Raw genomic sequence first — 14189 nt, forward strand, 5'->3', positions numbered from 1 at the left:
TTTACAGCGTAAAATAACCAAATAACAACATTGATAGTTTTTTTTTATTTTCCATTAGTTTACTTAGCTTTTTCAGGACAGACTACCACAGGATAATTCAACTATCAACACAATTTTGACTCCATAAATTATAAGATAAGTCTACTAATCTTCTTTAAACTATTTGATGAATCCTGTTAGTTATCCAGTAACAACAGAAGAATTAATTTTCTGAAATCTTACAACCATTACAAATAAAGAAATATACTTTTGTTGACTTATTTTCAGTACTAAGTTGAATATATGGTAAGCTTCAACGTATTGAATTTTAGTAAAGTTAAGAATGATGTAAAACATTGCATGGTTCTCCATACAATTATTAAAACGGGAGATTTTTATACTGCAGACAGTTTGTCTTTATCATAAGGGGAAAATGAACGGGACCTGCCAAGTGTCGCTCGCGAATGTTGGGATAACCAAGAGAGAAATGCTAAGATTAGACATGGGGCATTAAGTAGGTATGATAAAAAGGTTGAGGAAATAACTAGTCTTCATCCGCTTAAGTGACTGGGACATGTTACGTATTTTTAAACACCGTCTACCTCGACAAGTGATAATAGCTGGTATAGAAGCAAGTTGGAAGGAAGCTAAGAGCGGTCAAACCAAGTTTAAACATCAGTTCATGGAGCCATTTACTGTTAGACTAAACCATATCGGAATACTCATACTATGTGGTTGAGGTTTCTAAGCATATCGTAACCAATAATAGGCGTTGGATGACATGGCTCAGAATCGGTCACAACGGCGTTGGTGAACTCACACTATCTTCCTTTACGTCTTGATTTTCGGAACCGCCTTATTTTCTACGGTAGATATCCATATCTTCACGAATTATAGAAACCAAGTCTAATCTTTCTACTATTAGTGATATTTTTGCTACACATACTACTGTGGAATTTCACTCTGCTGATGTAGCGTGGAAACTTGGGCCGACGCATTACAAACTTTACATTGTGTAAGACTGGTTGACTGACACCGAACTACAACTATATCATGTAAGACACAGTCTCATTAGCTTCCACTAGGAGAGAGTATTACTTACACGTACTCTTACCCACCACTGAAAGTCTTTGGTATATAATAATCTTATGTTTGGTTCTATACTCTTCAGCCGTACCATAAGTCATTAGTGTTGGACCCAACTGAAGCAAAACGACATTTTTGCAGAGGCGTGATATTCTGCTGTTGGAAGTTCCTGGAGCTCAGAAAAGTCGTTGAGCTTTTGATTTCTCTTACAGGTAAATGACATTCCGAACCCGCTCTTCTCAGTCGTATGCACCGACAATACCAAGATATAGAGAACGCTACGAAAAAATGACAGTAAAAAGTCCGTTGTTGGTTCAAATACGTCCATAAACTCACAACCAACTTTACGATAGTATCAACAAGTAAAGCACCAAGGTGTAGGCTCAGTATTCACTATTCAACATACTTGAAGAGAGATTCCAGAATAAGAGTTCGTGTAACAACTACATAACCTTTTGAATCTGAATTATACATAAGAAAACTCGTCATAAACACCAACTGGTGCCTTCAAATGTCGATTAAAAAGCTGGGTGATAAGAATATGAGACAAAAGATTCTCAGGAAATATAGGGTCTATGAATATATTACCAAAGCTTTACAGTATATCTTCGTTTTTCTTCATTATATGTTACGATATAACATATTCGGACTAAGTTGATGTCACCAAGAAATACACGAAATAAACGGAAACTAAGTACCTAATTGGGAATATGAGGCTTTGGGATAAATTAGTCCATTCTCAAAGAGGACTAAGTCCAAAAGATCATTTTTCATGTTTTATGCCTAAAAGGGTGTTTCCCGATAGATTAAGTAATCACCCTTGAGCCACTTTCATTTCAAAAGACAAATGCAGAATTTAGTTATGTTGCTGCCATGTTTATGAATACTCATCACCTATTTCTAAACTTAAAGTTAAGCCGTAAATAAATAAATAAAAAGTCTCAACGATCAACCAAGCTCCTGTGTTTACAGGGGTGAGAGGATTGTTTGCACCACACTCAAAGACTACCAAGCTTGGTAGTCCTAGAGTGTGGCTAGACTTTGAATTATCAACAAATGCTCTTCGAATGGCAGTTATATAAAAAACGTGCTTAACAAACTGAATTATGTTTTTAATAAAGTCCGCCAAGTTTTTCTACACAAAAACAATGTAAATCTTTGTTGGGTATTTCACAGGACAACGTCGGCAAGGTTAAAAAGTCAGAGCCTTTCAAAGGAGCCCGCCGTTTTGTTTCAGCGACCTTGAACGGCCTGACAAGAGGCGGTCATTCTGTATTTGAGTTGTTGAGGTTCTATTGGGTGTCCGTTGGATTGCATGAATATCAGATTTTCCCATAATTGAGTCAGGTTTTGCTGCAGTAAATTCGCGAAATCAATGCAAAAAGCTATATTTTAGCTTCCTAGAGTTTTGGGGCCAGTGTTATTCCTCCTGTACGTAAATGACCTCCCTCCCGTCATCAATCTTGGTATATGCTGACGATGTCAAGATGTGGAGAGCGATACAAAGTAAGGGTGATAGCTAAGAACTCCAAAACGACCTGGAGAAATTATCTGAATGGTCCCAAACCTGGCAGTTGCCGATAAATACTTCCAAGTGTATTGTGATACATATTGGTCATCAAGGTACAGATACATACACGATGAACAACACTGAGCTACCTATTGTCCAGACACAAAGTGACCTAGGAGTCATCGCTAGCCAAAACTTAAAGACTACTGCCGCCAAAGGTTTTAGAACTTTATGGTCCATACGTAGGGCTTTTAGTCATATAATTAATGCTTTATTTAAACACATAAATATTGGTACAAGGGGGCACCAGATATATATGCGCTACACAAAACACTGAGAATGGGAACAGGAAAGGAGTAAGATGTATATTAAAAAAATAATAAGAGTAGTGATGTGGGAAACTGAAATGTACAACCAGAAGAACTCTCTCAGTTAAGGAGGTTATGATCACTCTTTTTGAAGAAAGTAAAAAAAGGTTACAGCAGGATCGCCACTGGCTTCTATTCTGAGCCATATCTGATAACGTCTCTAACCACTGTGTTGCACCATCTCTCGGACCCCAGCCAGGGAGTCGTGAAGGACCAACAGAAGCTAGCCCTTTGCAGCTTTCTTTCATGCCACGACACCATGTCATACACTGACCACCTCTCCGCTTTTTCCAACCAGTCCCAGAGTCGGCGAATAATGCACGACGTGGAAGTCTCTGGGACGACATTCGTAGAACATGTCCAAGCTACCGAAGTCGGTGTTTCAAGATGGTGACATCAATTGAATTATCGTCTCTGCGCCCGAACACACGATGCCGAACCTCTGCATTACTGACATGGTGTTGCCACTGGATGTCAGCAATCCTTCGGAGACAACGATGATCGAACACAGAGAGTCGCCCAATATCCTCGACTCGGAGATGCCAGATTTCACAAACATAGAGCAAAACTGCTCTCACCGACGCGTTGTAGATCCGACCTTTTACAGCCAGACTAACATCACGAAGGCGCCAAAGATGGCCCAGATTGGCATAAGCCGCTCTGGCTTTCGTTATACGTGCATCGATCTCATCACTCACGCCACCACCAGCACTTATACAGCTACATAGATACACAAACTTCTCGACTACTTCAATCTGCTCACCACTCAGGGTGAGTAAAGGATTAAAATCCTGCCAGTCTTGTAGAAGTACTTTGCACTTGGAGGGTGCAAAGCACATGCCGTACCTGCGGACACTGATTGCCAGCTGATTAAGTGCGGATTGCATGCCTTGGGCATTATCGCACAGTAAGACAATATCATCCGCATACTCAGGGTCGAGAAGTCGTTCTCCAGGCAGCAGATCCACACCGCCATTACTTACATCCATCAGAGCTGTTTCCAGAATGTCATCGATAGCAAAGTTGAAGAGGAATGGTAAGATTGGGCAACCCTGCCTAACCCCACTGCTTGAATGGAACAAGGGAGAAAGGTGGTTGTATACCCTCACTCTGCCTGAGGTGTTTGTATACAGGGTCTTTAAGATGTTAATGAACTTCTCACGCACACCCTTCTTCAATAGACAATCCCAGAGAACAGTCCTGTTCAACGAATCGAAGGCAGCCCTGATATCAAGAAACACTACGATTGTTGGCCTGTGATAAGTATGACGGTGTTCTAACATTTGGCGGAGGGTGAAGATATGATCAATGCATCCTCGACCAGAACGAAAACCAGTCTGCTCCTCGCGAGTCAGTCTTCCTCAGGTTTTAAACAATCTACGAAGAACGACAGAAGCCAATAGTTTGGACGCAATCGAGGCACGATGATTCGTAGCGTTTCAAGAGTTGTAGTCACTTGCGGACTTCAACCTCATTCGGTGGAGCAGTCGTCACCGGCCATGGTGGACAGGACAATCTGATCGATGTTGCCTGAGCTGCAGGCCAGTTGAACTACCCTTCAAAGAATTCTGCCCGTCGTCCAAGACGTCGATGGGTGCTAGTGATTGACATCCCGTCATCCTCGCAGATTGTTTCACTCACACTAGACTTCTTGCTGCCAGTGGCTCGGATGAGTTGGAAGAGCCTCCGGCAGTTACCAGATGCAGCTGCTGCTTCCATCTCATTAGCACGCTCCGAACACCAGGCTTCTTGGTCCTTACGCAAGCTTTGCCCGATTTCACTACATAACAGCCTTCGTTTGTAGTCAAACTCACAGTCACCTGGAGTAGACTGACGGGCCTTCCATCAGTTGTTAGGAGCCAGAAGAAACCCAGTGCTTGTAAGCGGGACGTTTCGCGAAACCGCAAGCGGTTTTACTCTCCATTTTCCTGGCGTCATGAAGTTGCAGCCAATGCTCATCTTTACATTTCGGTGGGATGGTAGCTAGCCTAGAAGCTAGCTCTGTTCGATACTTACTTGCAACAGAAGTTGCAGCCAGTTTACTAACATCGATCCGTCGATGGCGGTCAATCCTTCGGCCACTGAAAAGTAAGGTGAGATTGGCGCAGACCAGGGCATGATCAGACTCCAGATAAGTACTCCAAAAGGAGTAGCAGTCTTGTACACAACCACGCCAGCGGTAGCTGATCGTGATGTGATCAAACTGAGTCCAGGCTTGAGATGCAGAGGGAGGACGCCAGGTGGCACATCGGCGATGACTGTGCCGGAAGTTAGTGCTAGCCAGAAACGGGTTGTGGTCTGTGCACAGTTGCAGCAAACGGTCTCCGTTATCAGTCCTGCGACCAACAAGTCCACATCGGCCACCTAAACAACTCTCTTCTGTGCCTAGACGTCCGACATGTGCATTCAAGTCTCCGGCTAATACTACAATATCTGTCGAACGCGCTTTCTGGAGAAGAACTGTTAATTAGTGGTAGAACTCATCTTTGATCGCATCCGGGCTGCAATCTGTCGGGGCATAGGCGGAGATGACGAAAAGACATCGTTTCTCACGCCGATTTCTTCTCACTTTGATGGAACTTTCTAATCTAACAGCACATAACCGACTGTTAATGGGGATCCAATCGATTAGTGCTGCCTCAGCCCTAGCGCTTAGCGCGACACCAACGCGAGCAAGACCAGGCGATGATGCTATAGGGTCTTCGGATAAACGCACGTAAAACAAGCCTTTTGAAGCGACAGATGGAGAGTGAACTTGTAGTGCTTTACAAGAGTTTTGAATACGGGTCTTGGATAGACACCAAACGTCGATATTAAGACTTTCTAAAGACATAGCCAACCCTATCTGTTGTTTGATCTACATTAGTGTGCGAACGTTGAAGGAAGCCAGTTTAATAGTGTACGTGATTTCAGAAAAACGGGATCACTATTCACATTCAGTAGAAGCATTCACGTTCGACCAAACAGTGGCTGGAGATCATTTAGATGGAACAGAGTTTCCACTATGGGCCAACTGCTGCATCAGTTGAAAAGTAAGGATACACAAATTGGGAATAAAAGGGAGTGAATAAGTGACGTGGTAAATAATAATAATGTAAATTGTCTGACTTTTGGTAGGAGTGAGAATAGCATTGTGAGCTGAAAGCGTCATTTCATCTATTTGTGCGAGGGCTGTGATACTGCTCAGGTGCCCAAACTGAAGCAGGTGGTTTTCTTAGGGGCCACATCCGGAGCCTTTGACCTACAGATCTGATCCACAATGCAGTGAAGCATCGTGAGGAGATTCAGTCCCATGGTAGCCGGTGATCAACAATTGGTTTATACGCCATTCGTTCCATAAGGATACTGGAGCCCATGTGCACTATTGGTTTGGACTCAGGGTTTTCCAACTCCCCTAGGTGGACCCTCCGAGTCCACTAACCCGGTTAAAGCTCCAGACATTCGCTTTTCGTCCTCTCAATTTCGTAAACAACACCCGTGTTGCGAGAAGGCAGTGAGTATGACTTCCCTGGCAGAGGCTATAACGCCAGGACTAACACAGGCCATCAAGCCTCCTGTCCTTTCCAAATTGAAACGGAAACTGTTTTGTAGTGTACAATCTGGCTCTTTTATTGCTTCGTAACTTGACCTGGTATACCAATTACCCTAATGAACCTTACTGTCTTTGTTTAAAATTTGTTAGAGTCCACGAAACAGCGTATTGAGAGTAAATTAGCAGTCAAAAATATCCTAGGTTTGTGTAAACCGTTGTTTTCCGCAAGAAATAAGACGAAAACTCGAGTAACCGGTAAGCCTTAAATGTCTGTAGTACTTTCTACAGATATTTAAGTATTATTGCAAAAAATAACTTTTTTTAATAACTATTAAGTGCTGTTTGTAGAGATTCATTTTCAAGAGACATTCCAATGACCTTAAGCGAGGCGTTTCGACCCATAATACTAAGCAGGCGTTTCGGAAGCTGGATTGAATTTGATGGTGTCTTAAAGGAGTTCCAAAAATATGGAAGAATAATTCTATCCCTTCTCAGACTAACCATACTCATTACATTCACTGCGAAGGTAGACTGCTGACGGATCTTGGATAAGTTTAGAAGGCGAACTCTTGAAGGTAAGCTTAATCAATTAGGAAATAAATGAACTAAACAGCTCATCATATTCTTATACAATGCAGCCGATGGAAGATAAATAACAAACATAATTTCCATAAAAACACAACATCAATACCCAGACAGAGCGAACAGTGATTTATGATTTTTAACGCGTCTCATATGTTCTATCACTTTATGATAAATAATCTTTATTATTACTAATATCAATGAATTACTCAACATTATATTCTGGCACAATATAGAATTCTCAGCACGACGTATTTCAACAATTTTCTTTCATCAAAAAACAAAAACATGAAATGAAAAAGGCGACAAAATCGACGTCTATACAAATTATCAAATTTGAGACGTGCTTAAGAATACAGGTTATTGACCAGGTTAACTCTAACAACCTGTTCGTCCAAGAGTATATTTATTAGGTAGGGTATTGCAGAACATTTATAGATTTGCCTGCGTGCATGGATTTCAACGTATTTACGTCTCCTCCTACCAGAATATATATAAGAGAAGAAATATACGATTGAAATGGATGGTTAGTATCTGATAAGATCGAATTTTCCTCACTGAGTGGTCAACCACCAGAAATCCCTATCTAAACCAAAGATATCAGCTCCACAAGTGAACAGTTTATAGAAACAGCTTGGTTTCCAAAGGAAGACAGGGTGTGAGAGTTAACACGGGTCGACCAGTCTACCATTCTTATTGCTGAAGGCTGAAAATAGCACCGAAAATGCTGACAACATAACCCCAATAATACAAACAGACTTCTTTAAAATAATGATGTCATTATTGTCAAAATCTCTAACAGATCGATTGTTTTGCCGTTTGGTTGTTATGTGCCCGAGTACAAAAAACGTTGTGCCGTCAATACGTTAATGTGACAATATACGAACGAAAGCTAATGAATAGTAACTATAAGATGTGATCGAAAAACGAACCCACCAGTGATAAAATGAAACGCCCACCACATTAGCTTTCTTTGACCTTGTATGGTTATGCTTCGCTTATTCACCAATCACAATTTTATGCTTATTATAAAATAGTGAAGATACGACGGTTTTTCTAGCTTAACAACTAGCTACCAGTAACACCTTCTATAATCGAAACCCTTTTGGCCAAACAGAAATGAGAAGTCAGACGAGAAGAGGTAGGAATGATATATTTGATACGTTATCAATATATCGAGGAATCTTTATTATAAGCTGGCTAATGAACGTAGGAGCAGTGTCCCGCGCCGAGTTGAAACGTGATCTGGTGGGGATGAATGACCGAAAGCCTACAGTTAAACAAGTCCACTTAAACAACGTGGTCAGCATCCAATGTCGAACACTTAGAAAGCTATTGATTTTGGGGAATTATTTACAGCTACAGATCACTCCCCCCCTAGTGAGGTAGTGATGCCCCTAAGACGTGACCAGCCAGAAGTTTAAACCCAACGAGTTTGTCGTTGGTAAACACTCTTCTGATAGCTTGCTTCGTTTAGCAGAGTCTGGTCGTCTTTCCTTATACTAAGGGACCAAAATGTACAACATAGCAATAAAGAAATAAAGTACAATGAAAATTTCGGTTCCTTGCGAAACTTCGTTGTTCTTTTCCAGCCGTCCTGGAAAAGAGGAAAAATAAAACGTGTGAGTGCATATCGAAAATACACTCGTACTTGCGTAAGGACACAAGATGAGCGGGAAAAAAAATGAATAAACTAATACACTTACAAACAGCGTAAAAGCGATCGGGAAAAAATGTTTTTTTTGGTTTTTTTTATATTAAAAAAATATAAATACGCTCAAAAAAGTAAAAACGTTTTGTTTTTTGTTTTTTCAATAAAATAAAAAAAGAAAAGAAAATGAGTGTATTAAAAAAATTTTTTTATAATAATGAAAAGGGAATTCGGGATAAAGCTTGTGTCCTACGTGCAATATTCGTTAAGATGTTCTGGAAATCTTACTCTTCTTCCAGAACGCGTTGTTTTAGGTTTATCTATCGACGTTGACGAAGTATCAAGTTGTGTGTCGGTTGTCGCGTGGGGTACTACGAGTGTAGTAGCTGTGTCGCTTGCTTGTACCGAAGGAAAATCGACGTAGCTAGGGTTTCCTTCTAAGTATGCTGCTTTTAAGCGATCGATACTGATGCTATCGTTCGTACCGTTCTTATCGACTACATAGTACTTAGGTTCACGTTGAAGAACTTTGAAGGGTCCTTCGTATGCTGATTCGAGGGGTCGTCGATGTAAGTCTCGACGAACGAAGACGTGTGTACTATTTCGCAATTCAGGTTGAACGAAAACATCAGTTGATTGAGGTCGAGTGTGAGCAGGTTTAACTGAACGCATTGCGTTTGTAAGCCTACTCGTGTAAGAGTTTAGATCCATGTTCAATGAAGATGCTGAAGGATCCACGAATTCTCCTAGGAGTCGGAGTGTCGTTCCGTAAACGAGTTGAGATGCCGTGTATCCAATGTCAGCTTTCACTGCATTGCGAATACCTAGCAAGACGAGTGGAAGAGCGTCTGTCCACTAAGAAACGTTTGAAGCTGATAATGAAGCTTTTAGTTGTCGATGAAAACGTTCTACCAACCCGTTTGCTTGTGGGTGGTAGGCGGTCGTTCGGAAGCGCGTGATTCCTAAAAGTGAGGTCAGACAACGGAAAAGTCTAGAATCGAACTGGCGTCCGCGGTCTGTAGTGATGGTTGAAGGGCAGCCGAAATTTGCTACCCATCGTTCGACGAAAGCGCGAGCCACTGTTTCAGCAGTAATGTCCTTAATCGGTACTGCTTCTGGCCATTGAGTAAACCGGTCAACGCATGTTAGGAGATATGAGTATCCGTTTGAGTCGGGTAAGGGTCCTACCAAATCTAGATGGACGTGGTCGAAACGAGCGTCAGGGGTTTTGAAAGAGCCTAAGGGACATTTGTTGTGTCTTATGACCTTAGATTTCTGACAGCTTACACAGGAGCGTGCCCACTCCCTCACGTCTTTATTCATGCCAGGCCAACAAAAGCGTTCGGCTATAAGTTTGACTGTTGCACGAGCACCTGGATGAGAAAGATTGTGCAACGTATTGAAGACGTTGCGTCGATAATGTTTTGGCACGATTGGACGATCCCTACCTGTAGATGTGTCACATAGTAAGGTTTCCTTACCTGTTCCCATCTGCTTAATACTTAGTTTAAGAGTTGTCGAGGATAACTCATGCTGAAGATCAATGTCTTCTTTTTGAAGCTGAGCGAGTTTAAGAAGGTCGATGCCTTGGAAACTGTTCAAGGAACTTATTCGAGACAAGGCGTCTGCGACTACATTGTTAGCTCCAGAAATGTGTTGTATGTCTGAAGTAAACTGCGAAATGTAGTCGAGTTGTCGAGACTCTCGCGGTGAGTACGTGTCTGAAGATGAACTTAAAGAGAAGGTAAGAGGTTTGTGATCGGTAAAAAGTGTGAATTCTCTTCCTTTGATGGAATGTTGGAAATGCCGTACAGCACAATACATAGCTAGGAGTTCCCTACCGAACGTGCTGTACCTAGATTCCGCGTCTAGCAACCGTCTGGAGAAAAATCCTAAAGGTTGCCACGAGTTGTTAACCCATTGTTGTAAGACTGCTCCGATTGCTGAGTCGGATGCGTCTACTGCGATACTAATGGGCGCTTGAGTGTCCTGATGAGCAAGCAGGGTTGCTTTAGCGATGTGTTCCTTAACTGTGGAGAATGCTTTTCGAGCAATGTCGTCTAGACTAATTGATTTTGCATTTCCACGAAGCTGGTCGGTTAACGGTTTCATAAGGGATGCGCATTTGGGTATGAACCGTCTGTAGAAACTTACAAGTCCGTTAAAAGTTCGCAACTGCTTGATCGTGATCGGTTCTGGGTAATCCAGAATGGCCGCCACTTTGCTCCTAAGGGGTCGGATGCCTTGGGCATCAATAGTATGTCCTAAGAACTCTAAGGAGTTGGTTCCTATTTGGCATTTCTGAATGTTGACAGTAATGCCATGCCTTTGGAGTCGATCGAAAACAATGTCCAGATGCTTGAGATGCGATTCTCTGTCCGGACTTGCTATTAGACAGTCATCAACATACGCATGTACGAAGTTGAGACCTCGGAAGACGTCGTCGATAAACCTTTGGAAGGTTTGAGCCGCATTTCTTAAACCAAAAGGCATTCGCAAGAATTCGTAAAGACCGAAAGGAGTGATGATGGCGGTTTTAGGAATGTCGTCGGTTGCCATCGGTATTTGGTTATAAGCCTTAACTAAGTCGATTTTCGAAAAGACAGTTGTACCTTTCAAGGTAGCTGTCAAATCGTGAATATGAGGCAGCGGGTAACGATCGGGAATGGTTTTTGCATTCAGACGCCGATAATCACCAGTTGGCCGCCAATCATTGCTGTCCTTTTTAGGGACCATGTGCAATGGGGATGACCATGGACTATTTGATGGTTGAATTATCCCTAAGTCTATCATATGGTCGAATTCGTTTTTGGCTAACCTAAGCTTTTCGGGAGCGAGTCGGCGGGTTTTCGAGAATACAGGTGGTCCTGTAGTCGAGATGTGATGTGTAACATTGCTGGTTACACAAGGTAATTTCGATTGCGGTTGATATATCCCTGAGTACTTGTCCAGTAATGATTGATACAGGGGGTCTATGGTGTGCTTGATTGTGACTGGGGATAACCTGCAACCAGAACAAGGAGTTACGCAAACGGATAACTTAGTGTTTCCGTCTATTAACTTTCGTGAGCGAGTGTCGATGAGTAGATTGTGGTATTGTAACAAGTCTATACCAATGATTGGCATAGAGACGTCTGCGACAACAAAAATCTAGTGTATGGGTTTACGTAAACCCACGTTAAGGTAGACGTACCTTTTACCGTAAGTAGCGATCGGCTTTCCATTTGCCACCTGTAAACTTAAAACAGACTCGCGAAGTCTGTCGTTGGGATTCGCTGGAAGAACGCTAACTTCTGCGCCAGTGTCGACGAGGTAGCGAACTTTCATAGTCACATTCGTGACATATAAGAGGCGGCTGTGTTCGCCGGCTACGGTTGCCGTTAACGCGTGCCGGCTGGGAAGTTTCCCGAACTGTTTTTCGTGTCACTCGATTTTGAGGTAGGATAATTGCAGGGTTTCCTGCAATTTCTGGAAGACTTACCGTACTGGTTATGATACCAGCACCAGTCGGGATTATCTGTCTCTCGACCGCGAGAGACAGATCGCCTACATGAGACACTTCTACGCGGGGTTTTTGACCGACTACGGTCATTACGAATTCTAAGATATCGTGCAGGCGTGTGACATAGTTCAGCTATGTCAGTCGGGGTCGATTGAGGTTTTTCCTTGACGGAAAAAACCTCGGCCTTAGAAGATTTAGTGATTTCTAAGATTCGGTAGGCAGATGCAGCCAGCTCGTCTATGGCGTTGTTTTGAAACGAGACGAGCACTGCCTGCACCTGTTGAGGGAGTTAAGACAAGAAACGTTGTCTGAATAGGCCATCATCGAAAGTTCGTTGGCCGATAACCTCTCTCATTCTTAGCAACATATCTGTCGCAGAACCATGTTGCAGGTCGATGTTATGGAGGAGTTGGTCTAACCGTCGTCGGTCGGTTAGGTCTCCACGTTTTAGAATCGAACATTTGAGAGTTTAGTAAGGTTCGGGAACATCACTAGTAAACATACTAGGTGTTACGAACCTGTTAAACTCGCGCGGTAACGCCTTAACTACCGCGAGGAATCGTGTGCGCGAGTCCGTGATTCCGTGCATGCAAAAATCAGCTTCTGCGTAGCAGAACCAGGACTCGATATTGTCGGGCCAAAATGGCGTTAACTGAATCGAAATAGGGGGAATAGTTTTTAACTTAAAAACCTTGGGTGAGTGTTCCGTCATAGTAATATAAAGAACTATAAGTGTCCAATTAAAATATATCCGGGAAAAAAAGTATATCACAATATATAAAATTCAAATAAAGAATAACAATGAATAATAATATTCCAAAAAGGAACAGACTCACAGTATGTTGGCTTGGTGTACCAGATCACGTTAGGCTCACCACTGAAGATACGACGGCTATTCTAGCTTAACAACTAGCTACCAGTAACACCTTCTATAATCGAAACCCTTTTGGCCAAACAGAAATGAGAAGTCAGACGAGAAGAGGTAGGAATGATATATTTGATACGTTATCAATATATCGAGGAATCTTTATTATAAGCTGGCTAATGAACGTAGGAGCAGTGTCCCGCGCCGAGTTGAAACGTGATCTGGTGGGGATGAATGACCGAAAGCCTACAGTTAAACAAGTCCACTTAAACAACGTGGTCAGCATCCAATGTCGAACACTTAGAAAGCTATTGATTTTGGGGAATTATTTACAGCTACAATAGTATTTGCTTCTATTCTTGTAGTTACTGCTCGGTATATTATTTATGTCTCTCTTTTCCTGTTTAAGAGACCGTATTAATTGTTTAATTTTTATACTAATGGTGTTAATTTAAGTTTTAGAAACAGATAAAGTTTATCAAGCCAAATAGCTTACTTGTTCTGAATTTTGCTAAGCTATGACTCTGTGCTCGACAGTCTAGAGAATAGTTTAGAATTACATCTGTAGGAGGTTACTTCCTACAGTAACTGCTTGGAGTTATTATGGGCTATTGTTGCATATATCCTTATTAGACAATTACTAAACAACTAGATTATATATATTCCTCTTATTACAAGCTTTCATTCGATCTATTGACTGTTACACCAAGATTTATCATTCCTAACATATTCCTTAATTTATCAGTCATACTAACCCACACTCACAGCCACTTTTGACACGGCCGTGTACGACCATTACTTTTCATTTTATGGTGTGATATGGTCTGATCAGCTTGAATATAAACTAAGTATGTCTGAAATATACAACTCACACAATCGAGGTTGAGATTGTGTTCTGGACTGGACTGGACCGAACTGAGCTTGGTGGTAAGTTGTTATACGGAGGACCGATAAGGACTGAGAGTCTGCTCAAGGCAGCTCGTGCTGTTCGACACATAATTGGTTTAGCACAGGAACAAGGCCATAGAAATGGGTATTCTAATTGTCGATTCTGTCGCGTGAGATTTTGCGGTAAATATGACATAATGAAACCTCTTGTTAGTGATATCAATTT

The sequence above is a fragment of the Schistosoma mansoni genome, chromosome 1 (assembly GCF_000237925.1).
Source record: "Schistosoma mansoni strain Puerto Rico chromosome 1, complete genome".
NCBI classification, from domain to species: domain Eukaryota; kingdom Metazoa; phylum Platyhelminthes; class Trematoda; order Strigeidida; family Schistosomatidae; genus Schistosoma; species Schistosoma mansoni.